The 22,378-nt window shown below is 41.3% G+C and overlaps 1 long non-coding RNA gene across 1 annotated transcript in view; it reads left to right on the top strand.

The window, feature by feature from the left end:
• Window positions 1-22,378, top strand: part of LOC144892526 (uncharacterized) — a 107,740-nt gene that overhangs the window by 65,160 nt on the left and 20,202 nt on the right. The window contains exons 3-4 of the long non-coding RNA XR_013623728.1: window positions 7,875-7,939; window positions 12,095-12,166. This is a non-coding gene — a long non-coding RNA (uncharacterized LOC144892526). The remainder of the gene's footprint in view (window positions 1-7,874; window positions 7,940-12,094; window positions 12,167-22,378) is intronic.

The raw sequence follows: 22,378 nt of genomic DNA, 5'->3' as shown, positions 1-22,378 counted from the left end.
AAATCTCAACCTCCTCTCACTAAATCTCAACCTCCTTGCACTAAATCTCAGCCGCCTCTCACTAAATCTCAACCTCCTTGCACTAAATCTCAGCCGCCTCTCACTAAATCTCAACCTCCTCTCACTAAATCTCAACCTCCTTGCACTAAATCTCAGCCGCCTCTCACTAAATCTCAACCTTCTCTCACTAAATCTCAACCTCCTTGCACTAAATCTCAGCCTCCTCTCACTAAATCTCAGCCGCCTCTCACTAAATCTCAACCTTCTCTCACTAAATCTCAACCTCCTTGCACTAAATCTCAGCCTCCTCTCACTAAATCTCAACCTCCTCTCACTAAATCTCAACCTCCTTGCACTAAATCTCAGCCTCCTCTCACTAAATCTCAACCTTCTCTCACTAAATCTCAACCTCCTTGCACTAAATCTCAGCCTCCTCTCACTAAATCTCAACCTTCTCTCACTAAATCTCAGCCACCTCTCACTAAATCTCAACCTTCTCTCACTAAATCTCAACCTTCTCTCACTAAATCTCAACCTCCTTGCACTAAATCTCAGCCTCCTCTCACTAAATCTCAGCCTCCTCTCACTAAATCTCAGCCGCCTCTCACTAAATCTCAGCCTCCTCTCACTAAATCGTAACCTCCTCTCCCTTAATCTCAGCCTCCTCTCACTAAATCTCAGCCTCCTCTCACTAAATCGTAACCTCCTTGCACTAAATCTCAGCTACCTCTCACTAAATCTCAACCTCCTCTCACTAAATCTCAACCTCCTTGCACTAAATCTCAGCCGCCTCTCACTAAATCTCAGCCGCCTCTCACTAAATCTCAACCTCCTTGCACTAAATCTCAGCCTCCTCTCACTAAATCTCAGCCGCCTCTCACTAAATCTCAACCTTCTCTCACTAAATCTCAACCTCCTTGCACTAAATCTCAGCCTCCTCTCACTAAATCTCAACCTCCTCTCACTAAATCTCAACCTCCTTGCACTAAATCTCAGCCGCCTCTCACTAAATCTCAACCTTCTCTCACTAAATCTCAACCTCCTTGCACTAAATCTCAACCTCCTCTCACTAAATCTCAACCTTCTCTCACTAAATCTCAGCCTCCTCTCACTAAATCTCAACCTTCTCTCACTAAATCTCAACCTTCTCTCACTAAATCTCAACCTCCTTGCACTAAATCTCAGCCTCCTCTCACTAAATCTCAGCCTCCTCTCACTAAATCTCAGCCGCCTCTCACTAAATCTCAGCCTCCTCTCACTAAATCGTAACCTCCTCTCCCTTAATCTCAGCCTCCTCTCACTAAATCTCAGCCTCCTCTCACTAAATCGTAACCTCCTTGCACTAAATCTCAGCCGCCTCTCACTAAATCTCAACCTCCTCTCACTAAATCTCAGCCTCCTCTCACTAAATCTCAGCCTCCTCTCACTAAATCTCAGCCTCCTTGCACTAAATCTCAGCCTCCTCTCACTAAATCTCAACCTCCTCTCACTAAATCTCAACCTCCTTGCACTAAATCTCAGCCGCCTCTCACTAAATCTCAACCTCCTTGCACTAAATCTCAGCCTCCTCTCACTAAATCTCAACCTCCTCTCACTAAATCTCAACCTCCTTGCACTAAATCTCAGCCGCCTCTCACTAAATCTCAACATTCTCTCACTAAATCTCAACCTCCTTGCACTAAATCTCAGCCTCCTCTCACTAAATCTCAACCTTCTCTCACTAAATCTCAGCCTCCTCTCACTAAATCTCAACCTTCTCTCACTAAATCTCAACCTTCTCTCACTAAATCTCAACCTCCTTGCACTAAATCTCAGCCTCCTCTCACTAAATCTCAACCTTCTCTCACTAAATCTCAACCTCCTTGCACTAAATCTCAGCCTCCTCTCACTAAATCTCAACCTCCTCTCACTAAATCTCAACCTCCTTGCACTAAATCTCAGCCTCCTTGCACTAAATCTCAGCCTCCTCTCACTAAATCTCAACCTCCTTGCACTAAATCTCAACCTCCTCTCACTAAATCTCAGCCTCGTCTCACTAAATCTCAACCTCCTTGCACTAAATCTCAACCGCCTCTCACTAAATCTCAACCTCCTTGCACTAAATCTCAGCCTCCTCTCACTAAATCTCAACCTCCTCTCACTAAATCTCAACCTCCTTGCACTAAATCTCAGCCGCCTCTCACTAAATCTCAACATTCTCTCACTAAATCTCAACCTCCTTGCACTAAATCTCAGCCTCCTCTCACTATATCTCAACCTTCTCTCACTAAATCTCAGCCTCCTCTCACTAAATCTCAACCTTCTCTCACTAAATCTCAACCTTCTCTCACTAAATCTCAACCTCCTTGCACTAAATCTCAGCCTCCTCTCACTAAATCGTAACCTCCTCTCACTAAATCGTAACCTCCTCTCACTAAATCTCAGCCTCCTCTCCCTTAATCTCAGCCTCCTCTCACTAAATCTCAGCCTCCTCTCACTAAATCTCAGCCTCCTCTCACTAAATCTCAGCCTCCTCTCACTAAATCGTAACCTCCTCTCCCTTAATCTCAGCCTCCTCTCACTAAATCTCAGCCTCCTCTCACTAAATCTCAGCCGCCTCTCACTAAATCTCAGCCTCCTCTCACTAAATCGTAACCTCCTCTCCCTTAATCTCAGCCTCCTCTCACTAAATCTCAGCCTCCTCTCGCTAAATCTCAGCCTCCTCTCACTAAATTTCCACTTAATCATTAATCATTATCTTCTAATTCTAACTTTCTTTCATTGAATCTACTCCATATCACCCTCAACATACTATGAAATTATAATAAACTTTCCACGTCAATTTATATATGATAAAATTAGTTCATATTAGCCTGTTAAGCCATCTCACCTGAACCCATGACATGTGAATTTTCGAATCTCAGATTGAAATGCAATGTACACTGTTATTTTGTCCATTGATTTTCTCACACTGATATCTCCAAATGTCTTTATTCTGCAGTGATTTACGTACAAGCTCCTCCACGAGCCCCATATTGTGTTGTACTGTCTTTCGGAAGAAAACTGCACTCTCTTTCGTGCCCCTGACTTTATAACAAAAACACTTTTATTGTATAATAAAAAGAGGTTTATGTTTTTACCAGAATGTATTTTTATTAGTCAGCTTTTACTTTATTTACTTTACTAGTAAGTTGCATTACTTATTAAGTAAATAAGTTGTAAGCATATAAATAATCTCTGAAATATACAAGATTCTGACGTAATAATTATTCTGAGATATACAATAAATAACATCATTATTTTGTTGATTGCAAAATAATGATATTGTTGGTGTCATGAAGATGTTTATTTAGTTAAAGTGAATTTTCATATGTATTAGTGTTGTGCCTCTGTGAAGCCCTTTTGCTCTGTGGGTCAGATATGGCATCACATCGATAGGCCCTTTCAGCTGACACCTGGCTAATGGTGGATCGTCACTTTGTAATGGTCAACATGTTTTGGTGAGGAAGCCATTTGGGACTTACGAGATGCTTTGGGGTTAGAAGGTGGAATCCTCCTTGATGGCTGTACACCACCACTGGGATGTAGCCAGTTTGGTTGAAAGCTATATAGGATTTGAGAAGGGAAGTCCAAAAAGTATCCTGGAAGGCGAATGGTGGAGGTTGTGACAAAAGGTGGGTTATGTTTTCACCCCTGTCTGGTTGTCTGTTTGTGAACAGGATATCTCACAAAGTTGTGGACGGATTCGGACGAAATTTGTTGGAGAGGTTGGATATGGGACAAGGAAGAAATGGTTAGATTTTGATGAAGATTCGGATCCGGATCTGGATCTGAAAATTTTAAAGTGATTCTTCATCAATCAGAGATAGGGCAAAAAAAGGTATCTAGCACGATATCTCAAAAAGTTGTGGACGAATTCAGACGAAACTTGATGGACAGGTTGGTGTGTGACAAGAAAGAATTCATTCAAATTTATTGAAGTTCGGAATCCATATTCGGATCAGGATCAGATATTTTTCAGTGATTATTCACCTTTGAGTGATGGGGCCAAAACGATATGTAGTAAATTAAGATATCTCAAAAAGTTACGGAGGGATTTCGGACAAAACTTGGTGGATGGGTTGATTAGGTAACAAGAACAAGCCGAATACATTTTGGTTCAGGTCTGGAACCCCCCTGCCACCACCACTCACGCCAAAGAACGGGTTTTGGGAGGAGCGGTGGGGGTTAGGTGAATCGGCTAAGTTATGAGAATGCAAACTGCCCTCAGGGCATATGACAAAGGAAGCCGCCATGACCCACCGAACAATAATCGACTGATGAGGTATTCACATATGCTGGTCTAGTTTATCATGATCTACGGACTCAGTAAAGACACATTGAGCCAATATGTACATTTTTGACAAACACAATGACTAATTGGTGTGTCAGTGAAGCGACAGGTATGCTCTGGTAGTATCCTAGTAATATAGATAACTACTACTAGAGGACTAGCTCTGAGCTTGGATCACATGGGCATGGCTTCAAATCAACACGTAACTCTCGCCCAGTATGTGTCTTTAGGGCGTCAGGTAAGATGGCTACAGCCGCAACAATTGCAAATAAAGACAAAATAGATATATAAAACGAATTATCAACAGATTATACAGTCACAAGTGGGAGAACAATGGATGAGCTGGGAGATATTTAAAGAAAGGGTCGGACAGATTTGGCATAGTCAAAGAAGACTCATTGAAATGGATAAGAATAGGTCATCTCGACTAGGATAGATACCGAATCATAATAAATATCCAAGACCAAGTAGACCGCACCAACAGTTTAAGAAAATGGCAGGACTGAGTGAATCGGGCAAGTGGAGGTTCTGCAAGGTAGAAAGAGAAGGCATGAGTCACATCCTATTGGGATGTAAAATACTCATGTCAGAACAGCTACGCACACAAAATCACACCAAATTATCTAGAGTAATCCACTGGCACATCTGCAAAAAGTTCAATATTCCAGTTCCAGAAAACTCATGGAAACATGAACCAAAAGCAATAATTTAAAACAAGGAAGTAATGCTCACATACGACCTGATGATCCCATTGAGCGTACGTAGAAAATAAAGCATTGTGACGGGATATACTACATCTATCTATAATTCCAGTAATCTCTGTATGTGTGTTTGTTTGTTTGTTTGTTTGTTTGTCTGTGACCGCTGTTTCTCGACAACCACGGGTCCGATATACTTTAAACTTGCCAGGTATATTGCTGGGGACCCGAGGATGTGCCTTTTCAAGGTTTCATATTAATCGGACAATTACTTACCGAGCTATGTCCAAAAAACGATTCAACCAATCAGAGAGCAGCGAGCTATCGCGTGTGCCGAACGTGGCGAACACACTCTGCCTCGGACGGCACATTTGAGAGCGTATTCATTTATTTCACGTTGGCAAACTATGTTGCCGCTATGTTGGCGTTAAACTATGTTTTAAAACTAATTAAAACTACTTTGCGATTCATCGTAACTGCGATTCGTAACTGCCGTTCACTTTGGCTTTGCGAATGGACCAAACCATTTCATGTAAATAGAGGGGGGGGATTGTCACCGTACTCGCAAGCCGTTCGCTTTGGACCAAACCATTTCATGTAAATAGAGGGGGGGGATATAATTTTAGATATAGATATAGTACGGGCATGCCCTAGTAAGATACAATAACAGAAAAGATGGCATGGCTAATTGAGGTATCAGTACCCAGCAAGTTTAGCCTAAACAACACAGAAATGAAGATGACCAAATACCAGGATCTCAAAAATGAAGTGAAAATATCCTGTAAACTGAAGAGCATGATAATTGCTCTTCCAGTGATAAAATTGGAGCAACGGGAATGATAAAGAAGAACCTCATAGAGGTCTTAAAAACCACCCCTCAGAACATTACTGCAGCCGAACTTCAGTTGGAAGCTATCCTCTCAGTGTAGCAAACTTGAAAAGAGCCCTCAGAACAAAACTTTGAAAACAAGAAAATTTCACATCTTGGTCCATGAATTGTGATCTCTCCAAGGACTCCGTTCCACCTTCTGAGACCCGCATGCATATGGAGATAAAAAGCAATGACACACCTTGACCCTCCTCACTTTATACATGCCTTCATCACATGGTTTATGGTTTCTTCATTTGTTCCATCACCATCTATGTCATTGCATGTTTCAACGACTATCCTTGACAAGACACACTTGGGATTCATGAATCTGGGTCTAAAATTAAGTTACACCTTCGGAACCAGAGGGCATTTTGTCTTCAACACATATGTTCTGGAAGCGTCACTTAGAGGCTGGAGACGTATTGTTTCATTTAAACTTGTTTTTTTCCCATTGCATGTTTGTGCTGCAGAATAAGACATATTTTGCACCAAGGGATCTAAAAACTGACCTAAAATACCAAAGGGGTGTCAGCAGAGGAATGCAAATAAACAAAAACAAATTGGAATTTTTAGCGTTGATTTTGCTCCATTTTGGCAAAGGGCAACACCTGAAAACCATTTCCATGTTGAATACCAACGTGGGTTAAAATTGTACATTTAAACAACATGAGAAAACATTTAGGATCTCATACGGAAAGTTTGACAGCTGGAGAATAATGTTTTCTGGATCTCCGTCGAGAGATGCCACATGATGACACTTCCAAAAACAAAAATATGTTCATTGCATGTAAACACGTCATTAAAACAAAGAAAACTTTTAAAACTTGTACAAGTTTTCTTTTTTCTCCAAGTAGACTTTTGGCATAAAAGTTATTAAGAATTTTCTTTCACAGTTAAAGAAATTGATTGTAGTGCATCTTCCAACACCATTTGCAGATTCTCGCAGCAGTTGCGTTCTTGCATTTGCAGCAAAGTCTTGCATTTTCAGATTCTTGCAACACCATTTGCAGATTCTCGCAGCAGTTGCATTCTTGCATTTGCAGCAAAGTTTTGCATTTTCAGATTCTTGCAACACCATTTGCAGATTCTCGCAGCAGTTGCGTTCTTGCATTTGCAGCAAAGTCTTGCATTTGCAGATTCTTGCAACACCATTTTCAGATTCTTGCAACACCATTTGCAGATTCTCACAGCAGTTGCGTTCTTGCATTTGCAGCAAAGTCTTGCATTTGCAGATTCTTGCAACACCATTTGCAGATTCTTGCAACACCATTTGCAGATTCTCGCAGCAGTTGCGTTCTTGCATTTGCAGCAAAGTCTTGCATTTTCAGATTCTTGCAACACCCTTTGCAGATTCTCGCAGCAGTTGTGTTCTTCCATTTTCAGCAAAGTTTTGCATTTTCAGATTCTTGCAACACCATTTGCAGATTCTCACAGCAGATGCGTTCTTGCTTTTGCAGCAAAGTCTTGCATTTTCAGATTCTCGCAGCAGTTGCGTTCTTGCATTTGCAGCAAAATCTTGCATTTTCAGATTCTTGCAACACCATTTGCAGATTCTTGCAACACCATTTGCAGATTCTCGCAGCAGTTGCGTTCTTGCATTTGCAGCAAATTCTTGCATTTGCAGATTATTGCAACACCACTTGCCGATTCTCGCAGCAGTTGCGTTCTTGCATTTGCAGATTCTTGCAACATCATTTGCAGATTCTCGCAGCAGTTGCGTTCTTGCATTTGCAGCAAATTCTTGCATTTGCAGATTCTTCCAACACCATTTGAAGAACACACACACACTCACACACCTTTTTTTTTTTAGATAAAGCTGTTCATTGCAATCATTAAACAGTTACAGCTATTGCTAAAGGATGTTGTAAATGATACAAATTCCATGACACCCTGTACTGAACTTCATTTAAATAGTAAAACTTTAAAAAGTTGTAAATTAGAACTAAAGTTAGAACTAAAGGAAATTGGGAAATAATTTATCTTCTATCTCTAGATCATCAGCTGGGCTCTGTTCTTCATCGACATGTCGACCTTTTTTGCGCAGAACCCCTTCAAGCGGTGAGTCTACACCATCTACTGTTGGCTCACATCAACATATCCTTACTGTGTCCAAACCATCAGTCAATCCAGCAATGAAATTTCAGGCCCAGTTGTATAAAACTCCCTTAACCTTAAGAAAAGATTTCCCTAAAGCTACACTGTAATTCCTTAGCTTAGGATTTCCTTAAGTGCTGTTGCATAAACAACCCTTAAGGATAAGGATTTCCTTGAAATGCCAGGTAACCAATCAGATTCGGGATAGGAAGAGATGTCCGAAAGCAAGACACGTAATTTTAAATGACGCTTGTTATGTGTTGCATGGGAAACACGTGCTTGTGGATGAAGCAGGAATAAAACGATTCTTGTGTAAAATTAATTCGATTCTCATTGAGAATTTTATTACTTCCACCAAAAGTAGGCAGAGCTTATGGCCCGGTTGCATAACTCATCCTTAATGGGAAATTTGAGGATTTCCTTAAGTTTTCCCTTAAGAACATCCTTAAGTTGAGGATGGTTGCATATACGAATATCCTTAAGTTTTTCCTTAAACCCTTCCTTAGAGTTAAGGGAGAATTTCTCCCCTTCCTTAACTAAGAACCTTTGCAATTCCAAATGGCGATCTTCATGGAAATTGGTCACGAAGACGACGATTATTATCGCAGCGCGATGTCAGAGACTGATATAACAATACTTCCACTATTTTCACTCTTTCATGACATCCAGAATATTCTGCTTGTAAATTCGCACTTGCATTTCACTTTTAGAATTCCACACTTTCACCATTCTTGGAAAGTTTCCAAATATTTACTGCACACATTAACACATTTACAACAAGAAAGAGCAATCAGAGATTGCAGACCCTCGCGAGGACGTGGTTTTTAAGGCTTTTGTGTTAAAACTAATATGGCGGCCGAACCACGTGACTGATGACATCATTATAACATTTTCTCCACCAATTTATCCCTAGATGACACTCAATAAATTTCATCTTGATCGGATGAAGTTTTATACTTGTCGAATTATGACGTCAAAATGGAGGCACCTATGGCATCATCATTATCTCCGCCACTTAAGGTGGATGGAGGTTTTGTTTTCACCCCAGTCTGTCCGTTTGTCAACAGGATATCTCAAAAGGTTGTGGACGGATTCGGACGAAATTTGGCAGAGATGTAACGTATGTGACAAGAACGAAATGATTAGATTTTGGTGAAGATCTGGATTCGGATCCGGCTACTAGACGTTTTAAGTGATTCTTCACCATTGGGAGATAGGGCCAAAAACGATACATAGCAGGATATCTCAAAATGTTGTGGACGGATTTGGAAGAAACTTGGTGGACCCTTTCTTACCCTTTCTTACCCTTTCTTACCCTTTCAGTTTCCACAATAATTTATCCCAATTTGACTACCCACCCATTTGTATGTCAGTCGACCACTGACCTATCAATCGTGCGGAACAATAGTCCGAAATTCCCACCTGATCATCATGTGACTTGTCACTTGGTTTGCCGTAAGTCACTATCCGTAAGTTTCCTTACCAAAGAAAGAACAAAGTTCAAAGAAAGGGTAAGTAAGAGTCAAGTAAGCCGTAAGTGGTCAGTGAAAGGATGCGTGTCGTAAGAGATGACTAAGAGGGTTGGCGTCAGGAAGGGCATCCGGCCATAAAAACATTGCCTCAAAAAGAGAACCATGACAATTACAACTACATATGGGCAGGGTACAGCCCGAAGTGGAGATCAGTTTCTGAGGTTTGGGACATGGAATGTGGGGACAATGACAGGGAGATCAGGTGAAGTGGTGGAAGTATTGGTCAGAAGAAGAGTGGACATATGTTGTGTGCAAGAGACGAGATGGAAGGGACGTGGTGTGAGAATGGTGAAGGGTAGGCAGGGACAGAAATACAAGTTTGTGTGGCAAGGGTGCCCGGAGGGCGTGAATGGTGTTGGTGTCCTGTTTTCTGAGGAGTTTGTAGACAGTGTGGTGAGTGTGACTAGAGTGAGTGATAGGTTGATGATGGTGAAAATGATGATTGGAAAGCTCTTGGTGAACGTCATCTCGGGATATGCTCCGCAGGTTGGTCGAAGCGATGAAGAGAAGGACAAGTCCTGGTGTGCGATAGAGAAGCTGATGGAAAACGTGAAAGATGAGGAAGTTGTTGTGGTGGGAGGAGACCTGAATGGACATGTGGGAAGGAGTATGGATGGTTTTGAGGGAGTTCATGGGGGTTACGGATATGGTGTGAGAAATGGAGAAGGTGAAAGGATTTTGGAGTTTGCTGATGGAGCTGATTTGTTGATTTGTAATACTCAGTTCCAGAAAGAGGACAATAGGCTTGTTACATACACATCAGGTGGGTCGACGACAACCGTTGACTACCTGATGGTGCGTCGGCGAGATAGGGGGCACCTCCGGGACACAAGGGTGATCCCGGGGGAGGAGGCTGTTTCACAGCACCACTTGGTTGTCTGCGACATAAGGGTGAAAGGTGAGAGAAGAACTCGGCGGGTGAAGTACCAACCGAGAATGAAGGTGTGGAGGTTGAAAGAGGTGACAGTAAGGGAGGCATTAAAAGAGAGGCTGAGTAGGGTAGAGGATGATGTGGTTGAGCTTGAAAGTGGTTGGATGTCAATGAAAGCTCGTCTGTTGGGAGCCGTTGGTGAGGTATGTGGATGGACAAAAGGACCACCGAGGCACTCGGAAACATGGTGGTGGGATGTTGAGGTTGGAAAGAGGATTGACGAGAAGAGGAAGAAGTTCAGAGGAAGTCAGAAGAAGAGGAAGAAGAGGAAGAGGAGCTGAGTGCTGAGTGCTGAGTGGGTTCATCAAAAATGTAGTGGTCTGAGAGGGTCATTAACCAGTGTGGCAGCTACATTCAAATGTAAGGTGTGCACAGAGGGAGCTGCAGATGGAGGAAATGTTGAGTTGGATCTTGGAGACGGCGTGAAGCTGGAAGGTGTGAAAACATTTTGCTACGTCGGAGACATGCTGAATGGAGAAGGTGGATCAGACTCGGCAACGGTTGCTCGAGTGTGATGTGCATGGAAGAAGTTTCGGGAACTGAGTGGCGTGCTGATGAGGAGGAGAGTGTCGCTGAAGCTGAAGGGAAAGGTGTATGCTGCATGTGTGAGAAGTGTTATGATTTATGGGAGCGAGACATGGGTAATGAACGTAGAGCAGCAACGAAGGCTGGAAAGGGTGGAAATGCGAATGGTTCGATGGATGTGCGGAGTATCGTTGAGAGAGAGGAAGACAAATGATGAATTGCGAAAGATGATGGGAATATTGCCTGTGATTGATGCTGTGAAGAGGAACAGGTTGAGATGGTTTGGTCATGTATTGAGGAAGGATGAAAGTGACTGGTTGAGAAGAGTGATGGAAGTTAATGTAGAAGGAAGTAGAGGACGGGGAAGACCGAGAAAGACTTGACTAAAGATGGTGGAAGAAGAAATGCGGGCAAGGGGGTTAACAAGGAGAGATGCAGAAAATAGGGCAAAATGGAGAAGATTGTCATGGGGACCGCAAGGCTAACCCCCGCTCTAGCAGGGAACATGGCCTTAAAATGCATGTTGTTGTTGTTGTTGGTGGACCGGTTGGGTGTCTGATAAGGAAAAATAGATTAGATTTTGGTGAAGATCTGAATATGGATTCAGACATGAGAATTATTTAATTTTTGAAGTGATTCTTCACCATTGAGTGATGTGGCCAACCAGGCAGAGTTATGCTCGCTTCTGAGTGCCGTTCTAGTTTTTTAAGTGATTCTTCACCATTGCGAGATAGGGCTAAAACCAACGTGTCGCAGTATATCTAAAAAATTATGGATGCATTTGGACGAAACTTAATTGTTGGACAGGGAAGAAATGTGTGAAATTGTGTGTGTGACAGGTAAGAATCGATTCAATTTTGGTGAATTTCCGGATCTGGCTTGTATAATTTTTAAGCCATTCCTCACCATTGGGAGATCGGGCCAAAATGATATATAGCAGGATATCTCAAAAAGTTGTGGACGGATTTGGACGAAACTTGGTGGAGACGTGTGTGTGAAAAAGGACTGTCATATTCTGTCATTTTAAAAACACCAAAGTGTGTATTAGGTTTCGCCGTTTCATAAAATGTATCGTTTGATACGTATAATGCTTTAAAACTGTTTTGTTTTTGTTTTGTTTTTTTACCTCAGAAGAGACATCAACATTTACCTCAGCGAATGTCAATCGCGGTGTCAGTATTTGATGAACTTATAAAGACTTAGGTGAGTTATAAGTGTGACAAGCATCTGCACGGGATTCTTCCCAGAAGAATGAGTGGTCGCATTAGCTTGTACGACTTAAAATGAGCGAGTTTTGTTTTGACGTTTGGGCCAGTTTTACATGTTGTATCCCTAAGGAATGAAACGAACGTTTTCCTGGCTTACAATAATTTTATTTCAAGTCACACATGCCTCAAAATACACTCACCTATATGGAATTGAACGCTGAATCCGAAAATGTAAGTGAAATTGCCTTGTTTTTTTTTAACATTATCTTTTATATAATTCTAAATATATATCTGTGCAGTGTCTGTCTTGTGTTGTCTTGTCTTGTGTTGTCACTGAACTACTCCCTCAAACTTTTGTGAAATCGTACTATTCCAACTTGACCCACGGCGGGAGTATGCGCTCTACTGAGTGGCGTTCTAGTTAACATATGTTATTCTCCATGGAAAGTTCTTTACAATGAGTGATGTCTCAATTTTTTCCTATGCAGCACTTTCAGAGATATGGAGGTGCTAAGGTTTTCGTTTATTCCAAGATAGCGCCTGTACTACATGACTTATGGCGTCATGATTAACATTTTTAAAAATCTACAGGAAGAGGTGCTTTTGCACTCAATATTGTGAAAATTTCGTGTCAATCGGACCAACGGTTGCAGATAAAATTATATTTACTCTGTGGTATCCGACAAACAGACAGAAAAACAAACAAACAAGAAATATGTAGTGCATACCACAATACTTGCGAAATCCCTAAAATAAGTTGTTGGCCTATGATGACCTCAAAATTAATTGGTGGTTAAATTCAGTGACCTGGTATGCAAATCCTCTTAAAATTTCAAATCAATCAGATGAAAATTGAGGAGTTTAGAAATTTAGCCTACGTTGACCTTTTGGTCTATGTTGACCTATGGCCTATGTTGACCTCAAAGATAGTTGGTGGTTGAATTCAGTGACCAGATATGCAAATCCTCTTAAAATTTCAAGTCAATCAGATGAAAATTGAGGATTTTAGAAATTTGACAAAGTTGGTGACCTTTGGCCTATGTTGACCGATTGACCTTTTGACCCCAAAAACAATAGGCTTCTTGCTTATGACCAACTCCACCATTTGAAGTTTCGTGAAGATCGGTTGAAAATTGTGACCTGTAAGCAGACAAACAAACAGACAGAATAACGCACAAGACCAACCAATATACTTGAAAAATCTTTGATTTTCGGACTAGAACGGAGACACTTTCGGACACAAACAAGAACTTTTACGAAACCCAGTAGAGAGCATACCTCCGCCTGGTTGACCATATCACTCAATGGTGAAGAATCACTTTAAAAATTATACTATCTGGATCCGGATCTTCACCAAAATCTAATCATTTTGTCCTGTGACATACGCTACATCTCTGCCAAATTTTGTCCGAATCCGTCCACAACTTTTTGAGATATTTTTGGTGAAGATCCGGAATCGGCTACTAGAATTTTTAAAGTGATTCTTCACCATTGGGAGATAGGGTCAAAAACGATACATAGCAGGATATCTCTAAACGTTGTAGACGGATTTGGACGAAACCTGGTGGAGAGGTTGGGTGTCTGACAAGGAAGAATCGATTCGATTTTGGTGAAGATCTGAATATGGATTCGGATATGAGAATTATTTAATTTTTAAAGTGATTCTTCCCTATTGAGAGATAGGGCTAAAAACGATACATAGCAGGATATATCAAAAAATTGTTTACGGATTTCGACGAACCTTGGTGGACAGGTCGGGTGTCTGACAAGGACAAATATATTCGATTTTGGTGAAGATCTTAATATGGATTCGGATATGAGAATTATTTAATTTTTAAGTGGTTCTTCAGCATTGAATGATAGGGCTAAACCAACATATAGCAGGATATCTCAAAAAGGTAATGGATTTGGATGAAACTTGGTGGACGAGTTGGTTAGCTGACAAGAACAAGCTGATTTAATTTTGGTTCAGGTCCGAATCCAGATCCGGCCTATCAGCGGATACAAAACAAACTGTTTAACCTGGCGGAGGTATGCGCTCTACCGAGTACCGTTCTAGTTACCCTCTGTTACCTCGCTTTTCGAAGAGTCCTGATCTGCATTAAAGTAATACTATAACAAGTATAAAGTACAATCCATAAAAAGTAATACTGCAATCATATGAGTTTCCATACAAGGAACTTCAACGGTCACTTCAACTTCAACGGTCACAAGAATAGAACTTCAACTTCAACCTTCAACAGTGAATTACAAGAGGATGCCATTATGTCCATCAAAGGTGCACAATGGTTGCCAATCTATGGTTGCTCATCCATGCTCTGTCCTTTTTAAATGCAGAGCAACAAGCAATTCTAAATTCCTTTTGGCGAGTTTCAACCACATGAACCGCAAGGTTCAAACTGCTCTTCTGCATAGTAACCCACATGCTTCATCTCAGGGTAAAACGAGGAGCTTTTGTCGTTCCTCCTTCAGCCTGTTGCACGTGCCGACTCTGTCACGGGCAATTTAATGTCAGAAACCTAATGGAAACCGGGGCTGGTTGTGGCATCGTGCCAAACGGGACGTGGACACAGGGCAGCCAACAATTATCCACTGTGGAATCAATTACATTAGCAACAAGGCATGGGGTTTGTAAGAGAATCTGCGGCCGACAAAATTGATCTCACATGCGATGCCAACAGCATCTCTGGCACCATACCCACGCCTCTATGTGGCGCTACAGGCTGGTATATAACACACCATGTTCCACGAAATCACAGCTCAGAAGATTCCTGACACTCGGGCAATGTGGTGGCCCACTCCAAAGTGATATTTGTGGTTGTAAAGTCGATTTGCTGTTTCTAGGACTTTGTGTGACCACCTGGTCAATTTGTTTTTGGCGGCAACCACACTGGTAGATAGCAAGCAGCTCAAGCCTGGTGTCATAGAATATTCCAAGAAGACCAGAGCACTTCAGGTTTAAGTCATACTTTGACCAAGTTGCTCTTGATAACTCGTCTACTCTTCACAAAGGACGCCGTGAGATCTTCAATCTCCACCAACTAATGCTAGTAGATGGGACACCTAGTTTCACGTCCACCCGAGGGATGGCACAGACATTCATCCCTCGTCCGACATGAGAAAGAGCAAGCTGACAATTTTAGCTCGACCGAGGTTCAAACCCAGGCTCAAGTTGGAGTGGTGCGTGGATTTAGGAACAAAGGAGGAAAACATAACTTAAAGGGAAGTGGAAGTAAGAAATACAGTTGGTTGGAGTGAGATGATGTGTGAGCAGAGGGTTGTTCAGTGAAAGATGCAACAGATAATGCGAAAGGAGAATATTGAAGAAGACAAGGATGAAAATGATAGAAAAGAGCGAACATAACGAAATATAAATCCATTTCATCGGACAGGTGTATGGAAGATTTTGAGAATCAGAATGGAACAAGAACCAGACACTGGTGAATAGCAAATGAGACAATTAACGATGGTTGTTGTGCTTTGCTGGAGACAATTTTTAATCATGGAAAATTGCCTTTCCAAGCTCTATCTCATCATTTGGTCTGATGCAATCTCCCACTGGAGGCCAACCAGACGTGGAGTCTCAGGGGCGGTAGAAATGGTTATAGATGAGGAATGGTCCTAATGTAGGCCACCACAAGGTAAACCTCTTGACGAGGCATTCAGGGGCACACAAGTGGTAAACATTTCCGTCGCTAAAAACCGCTCCTGGACAGATCTCCAACTCCATTGCAGGGTTCTGACACTTCTGCTAAGTAGCCTTGGGAACAAAACCCCTTGAGAGCAATGCAACAAGACTTTACCTATTTCACCATCGAGTCACTCAATTGCCCTAATGAGCCAAGGATATTATTATTAGCCATGTGTAGAGGTTATCAACCGAAGGACGGTAATCACCACAAATACAGTAACATCTTTTCCAAGGGCTGCTTAAAGGAAATGTAAGGATTTCAATTCCGCTAGGCCTCCTCGGCTTCCTACCAATACAAAAGAACACGACTCAATTGCTAATTTAGTCTGTTGGTTGCATCATTACTACACTGTGACTGTGCAGGAATGAGTACTCCAGCGGGTTTGGGCAGGAAATTAGAATTTTGGAAGGGATCCGTCAAGGACCAACTCTTTACAAAAAAGACTCCTCCTGGGTATATTTAATATCCACATGCAAATGCAGGCAGATGAGACGGGCAACATGACAGGGAGAAGGAAGCAATTACACTAAACTGCATACATTTGGTTAAGCAAAGGCAAAAGTAGCTGGAATATATCTGCGTACATATTACAGATTTTCACCTGAAAAATAATGGAGAGTGAAATAAGTTAACCATGCAGTATAACAGGAAGAGAGGGAGGGTTGGGGTTGGGGAAGGGAAGAGGAGTAGGTGGAAACGCCAAAAAGGAATCTGAAAAAGGAACATAAAACAGGGTGAGAACTGATCGCATATATCAACAACCATTTTTCTTTGGCAGGTCCTGTGCAATTTGGTGATGTTAAATATATTATTAAAGAGTGGAAGGAGCGCCACTCTTTGTTTCCATATGGATGGAGAAGGCACCTGCAAGCCTAGTTTGCAATTTGTTGAGCAGTGCACATGCGCGTCTTGCTGAAAGTTTAAGATTCAAAACAGGAAAAAACTAGAACGGGCACTCGGTAGAGCGCATACCTTCGCCGCAGCTACTGTTCTGTACTTGGCATGGGAGTGTAGGGAACAGAATAACAAAAATACGATTTTGACCTTTTCGTGACCTTGACCTTGACCTTTGACCCGATTGCTCCCAAAATCTAATCAAATGTGTCCCGTATAATAACCAATCATCCCACCAAATTTCATGCAATTCGGTTGAATACTTTTTGAGTTATGCGAATAACATACACACACACACACACACAGACATACAAATAAATACACAGCGATCAAAACATAACCTTCCGCTTTTGCGAAGGTAACTAGAACACTCTTCGACATCACGACGTCGACCGATATGCCTCCACCCACATTATTACATCATTATACATACGTACACTAAGTTTGATTTAAATCTGGCAACATCTTTTTTTACTTAGCATGACCTCTGACCTTTGATCTCTTGACCCCAAAATCTAATCAGTCCATGTTTACATCATTATACATAGTTGCACCAAGTTTGATTTAAATCCATTTAGCTGTTCTCAAGTTATCACATTCTTACCTGACATGACCTCTGATCTTTGACCTCTTGATGCTATAATCCAATCAGTTCATCTTTTCATCATATATACGTATACCAAATTTGTTCAAAATCCCATTACTTGTTCACAAGTTCGCACGGCAACGTTATTTTTACTGAACATGACTTCTGACCTCTTAACCCCAAAATCGAATCAGTTAATCTTTACATCATTATACATACCTGTACCAAGTTTTCAATTTGATCCCTTCAGCCATTCTGAAGTTATAGACCTATTACAGTCTTTGACCTTTGACCTATTGACCCCAAAATCAAATAAGTTCATCTTTGCATCATAATACACAGCCTGGTGTTGGTTTAGCGGTTAAGGTGCTGGCTTGGGATCCTAGGATCCTGGGTTCGAATACCGGTCGATCGCTGAATTAACGCCAGGGGAGTTGACGCAGCCTGTCATCCTTCCGAGGTCGGCAAATCGAGTACCAGTTCATTGGTAATTCCCTGTGTGTCCCAAGAGGTGACTAACAGGGTTGGCAGCAGGAAGGGCATCCGGCTATAAAACATTGCTTCAAAAAGGGGCCCAAGGTGCCCGAAAAAGGGCAAGCCCTACTCTGCGGCGGGAAATGGCCTCTAAAGGTGGTTGGTTTTGCATCATAATACATACTTGTATAAACTTTGGTCACAATCCCATCACTGGTTCACAAGTTATCGTGGTAACAGGTTTTTACCTAACATGACCTCTGACCTTTGACATCGTGACCCCAAAATCTAATCAATTCATCTTTACCTCATTATACACACCTGCACCAAGTTTGATTAAGATTCCTTCAGCTGTTCTCAAGTTATCGCGATAATGAAAACCTATCACAGATGGACGGACGGTCAACAGGACGGACAACCCGAAAACATGATGCCTCCGGCGACTTGGTCCAATAAAAAAACAAGAAGAGATCTACATTGAGCTACCTGACAGAAGGTCAATTCGCTAGTCCGAGAGGAAGGTGTCGAGGTAGCACACTTTCCTCTGAGATGTTGAGTCTGGGTTTGATTCCTGTCCCGAGGCAGGGCCCTGCATCACAATCTGCACGTCTGTCAGAGGGAAGCTAAGCATCGTGCTCTGTCTGCCAGTAGTATCTGGTGGTTAAAAAAGATCCCACGATGTCTTTTGTAAAGAATAGGCAAGTTATCGTCAGTACCCTGACTGCCACCTTTATTCAAAAATCAGGCCTGGCCAGATGGTGGCGAAAGACTTCGGACAAAAACTTTTTTCCAAGGCCAACCGCACAACTACGTGGGAATATTTGAGGCTGTTAACGAGTAGTGGGAAGAGGAAGCAAATTTGCTATGATGGGTCATTTTGCTGTAACCCACCGAATAGTCATTAAAGCAGGAATTTGGAATTTGGCCAGAATACATGCACGCAATGATTTATTCTTGAAAGACATTCTAAGATGTTTAATGTACAAAAGCAAGATGAGACATCTGGCTTATTTCCCTCTCTGAAAGAACAGCAAATACTTTTAGCTAATGCTCTGCTTGTGCAACACCAGGACAACAGTCTATAGTTTGATCATATGCTCCTGGGAATCAAACCCAGATGACACAACGACCAGTGAGCTGCGCTCTAAAGTCCGCATTATGAAATAGGATGGTGAATTTTATTCCATGGATAGATGGTTTATTCTAGGGAGAGATTGAAGTTGTACGACCACAACGACCAGTGAGCTGCGCTCTAAAGTCCGCATTATGAAATAGGATGGTGATTTTTATTCCATGGATAGATGGTTTATTCTAGGGAGAGATTGAAGTTGTACGACCACAACGACCAGTGAGCTGCGCTCTGAAGTCCGCATTATGAAATAGGATGGTGATTTTTATTCCATGGATAGATGGTTTATTCTAGGGAGAGATTGAAGTTGTACGACCACAACGACCAGTGAGCTGCACTCTAAAGTCCGCATTATGAAATAGGATGGTGATTTTTATTCCATGGATAGATGGTTTATTCTAGGGAGAGATTGAAGTTGTACGACCACAACGACCAGTGAGTTGCGCTCTAAAGTCCGCATTATAAAATAGGATGGTGATTTTTATTCCATGGATAGATGGTTTATTCTAGGGAGAGATTGAAGTTGTACGACCACAACGACCAGTGAGCTGCGCTCTGAAGTCCGCATTATGAAATAGGATGGTGATTTTTATTCCATGGATAGATGGTTTATTCTAGGGAGAGATTGAAGTTGTACGACCACAACGACCAGTGAGCTGCGCTCTAAAGTCCGCATTATGAAATAGGATGGTGATTTTTATTCCATGGATAGATGGTTTATTCTAGGGAGAGATTGAAGTTGTACGACCACAACGACCAGTGAGCTGCGCTCTGAAGTCCGCATTATGAAATAGGATGGTGATTTTTATTCCATGGATAGATGGTTTATTCTAGGGAGAGATTGAAGTTGTACGACCACAACGACCAGTGAGTTGCGCTCTAAAGTCCGCATTATAAAATAGGATGGTGATTTTTATTCCATGGATAGATGGTTTATTCTAGGGAGAGATTGAAGTTGTACGACCACAACGACCAGTGAGCTGCGCTCTGAAGTCCGCATTATGAAATAGGATGGTGATTTTTATTCCATGGATAGATGGTTTATTCTAGGGAGAGATTGAAGTTGTACGACCACAACGACCAGTGAGCTGCGCTCTAAAGTCCGCATTATGAAATAGGATGGTGATTTTTATTCCATGGATAGATGGTTTATTCTAGGGAGAGATTGAAGTTGTACGACCACAACGACCAGTGAGCTGCGCTCTGAAGTCCGCATTATGAAATAGGATGGTGATTTTTATTCCATGGATAGATGGTTTATTCTAGGGAGAGATTGAAGTTGTACGACCACAACGACCAGTGAGCTGCGCTCTAAAGTCCGCATTATGAAATAGGATGGTGATTTTTATTCCATGGATAGATGGTTTATTCTAGGGATATATTGAAGTTGTATGCATTACACAATCAAATATGAAGACATTTTTTCGACTTTTTCAAACTGCAGAAATGGCACAATAAACTGGAGCTATGTTGCTGTAACATTTGCTATGTTATTACTTTTAGCCTGGATATAAGTTAGTGTACCTTTGGATTTGTTTATTCTGGGCAGTATTTATTCTGTCTAGACCAAAGCAGCTTTGTCATTTTGTTTTATAACATCATGCCAACCATTTCACAATTAATGGACATGTTACATAGTTTTGCCTATTTATTAGGCCAGCAACAAAATTATCCTGCGCTCACCTCTGCGCATGTTTATATTGGCCATTCCAACGTAGTAGGCCTTAGCCCTGTGATTGTGAGTATTTTCAGTGAGGTTTGCTGGATCTCTTTGGATAGACGTTCAAGCAAATGAAACAAGAAAGCATCTGAAAATTCAAAGCCTGCCCGCATCCGTTTGTAATCAGACGTGTTCTTCTTCTTCTTCTTTCATTATGCTCAAAATAATGAAAACAGTTTAATAAAAAATACAAAATGAAAATTGATGATATTAGGCAGCTTTAGATTTTTAAAAAATCAGCCTCTCAGTTTTGATTGGTGAACCAATTCTGTGACCCAATATGCAAATTCTTAAAATTTCAGGTCAATTGCATGAAAATTGATAATTTTATGCAACCTTGACCTTTGACCTTTTGATCTAAAATAAAATCAGCTTCTAGCTTTTGAGTGGTGAACCAATTCTGTGACCCAATATGCAAATTCTTAAAATTTCAGGTCAATTGGGTGAAAATTGACAATTTTATGCAACCTTGACCTTTGACCTTTTCATCTAAAAACAAAACCAATCGACTATTATATTTTGATTGGTGAACCAATTCAACGACCATATGCAAATTCTTAAAATTTCAGGTCAATCAGATGAAAATTGACAATTTTATGTGATGCTTACCCTTTGACTTTTTTGACAAAATTATAAATTTGACTTCTCCATATTATCTTCTCCTATTCTCCTTCTTTATCATAATAAAGCTTTGGTGAAAATTTGATAATATCTCAAATGGTAAAAAAGTTACGGCTCAGGAACTCGGGAGGAGGGGGGGGGGGGTTGGAGGGACACACACACACACACACACACACACACACACACACACACACACACACACACACACACACACAAAACCCCGTCTCCTGCAGGAAGGAGGCTATAAATTCTGCCTTCGAGCTCAAGATGTTGGTCTTGTGTTATGACCTGGAGCTTGGCTTTGCTTTAGAATGACCAAAGAACACAAGCACAATTGGAATTGGAAATAAGTACTGTAAGTCTCTAAGCTGTCGGTCACCGTGGAAGTAAAGAGATTGCATTGAGACACTGGTTTATTCAATATGTTTCAAGTCAACCATACACCGCTTCAATCCACTAACTTTGCAGTCATGACAAATGTATTGCAGTGTTATGATTATATTTTGTATATTTTTATTATTAATGATATTATTATAATTACGAAAACAATAATACTGTATTAAGAAATCTGGACTAATCTGTCCGAAGCGACCTGAAGGTAAGGCATGAAGCCTAAGGCCTATACGCACTGTGTCATTGGAAGACCCGTAACACCTATCCTTTCGATATTTGATGGTCATTTAAACAATACAATGAAAAACGTCAAGGTAGAGCTTGACGATTGTGATATATGACAGGTTCGACGATGTGTTCAACCTGAACGGCACAGGAATCAAGATGGCGGTGTGTGGAGTCAGCCGTCGTACGCCGTGATGACATCACAGACATAATCACATCACATCACATCACATCACCCCTGTCATGTTTGAGGGGACATACATATATACAGGGTGTTTCAAAAAGGGTGATACAACTTTAAACGTTTATTTACAAAGAAACAGAAAACTCAGGAACGTGAACCAAATATTTCTTGAAAGCTTATGACATGGTATTTTCTGTCATTGATTGCTATTGCAGTAAGTCACTGCTAGAGTGAGTGAGAGGCCAAGGTCCGAAATTGGCATGAACGCAAAATCCTTGTAATTGACGAT

This window comes from Myxine glutinosa, chromosome 6 (assembly GCF_964187855.1).
Source record: "Myxine glutinosa chromosome 6, kmMyxGlut1.1, whole genome shotgun sequence".
In the NCBI taxonomy this organism is placed as follows: Eukaryota; Metazoa; Chordata; class Myxini; order Myxiniformes; family Myxinidae; genus Myxine; species Myxine glutinosa.
This window is presented reverse-complemented; position numbering and strand designations above follow the sequence as displayed.